We start from the raw sequence: 970 nt of genomic DNA on the forward strand, positions 1-970 counted from the left end.
CTATGCATACCATCAGGTGGAATCCATGTGTATTACCTGCGTTTGTGTCCTTGCAAATTTGCAGTGTTTGTCATAAAAAAGGAAAGGAGGTAAAGGGATACTATCAGTTAAGATGAGTTATGCAGGCTATACTAATGGTAAAGATAAAAAGCAATTAAAACTAACTTGACTTTTGTTCAATAGGCTGAATTATATGCTATTATTATGTTATTGCAGGACAAGCTATAAGAGAAAGGGCTATTTTGACTTTACAAACTATGTTGAAAAAAAAGAAGGGGGAGATGCGATGTAACGAACATCATCTCCTCAATATTTTACAAAAAGCCTTGTTGTAGTTGTTATGTGCCATCGAGTCGTTTGCGACTCATAGCAACCCTATGTACAAGAGCCCTAAATGCCGTTCTATCCTGTGCAAACCTCACTGTTTCGAACACATTCATTCACACCACTCCACTCACAGAATTGATCCATATCATCGAGGGTCTTCCTCTCCTGTGCCATCCCTCCATTCTCCCAAACATGATGTTCCTATCCACGGACCAGTCCCTACTTGCAATATGCCTAAAGTATGTCAGACCAAATTCCAGAATCCTTGACTCAGGGAGCATTCGGGCTTCACCGTCTCTAGGACAAAGTTGTTTGTTCTCCTAGCAGTCCACGGTATATTCAACACTTTTCTCCAGCACCACAACTCAAAGGAATCAATTCTCTTTCTATCATCCCTATTCACTGTCCAACTCTTTAAAGCATAGCACGTAATTGCAAAGCCTGGCTCAGGCACACCTTAGTCTCCAGCCTGACGTCGTTGCCCTTCAGTACTCTTCAGAGGTCCCTCACAGCTGACTTTCCCCAATTCAATTAGTTTCCTGATTTCATGGCTGCTGTTACCAAGAGTGTTGACTGTTGAGCCAAGCAAACTAAAACTGTTAACTATCTCAATCTCTTCACCATCCATACTGATGCTGCCAAT

This window comes from Elephantulus edwardii, unplaced genomic scaffold (genome assembly GCF_000299155.1).
Source record: "Elephantulus edwardii isolate Elephantulus edwardi_28Jun2011 unplaced genomic scaffold, EleEdw1.0 scaffold00555, whole genome shotgun sequence".
Taxonomy (NCBI): Eukaryota; Metazoa; Chordata; class Mammalia; order Macroscelidea; family Macroscelididae; genus Elephantulus; species Elephantulus edwardii.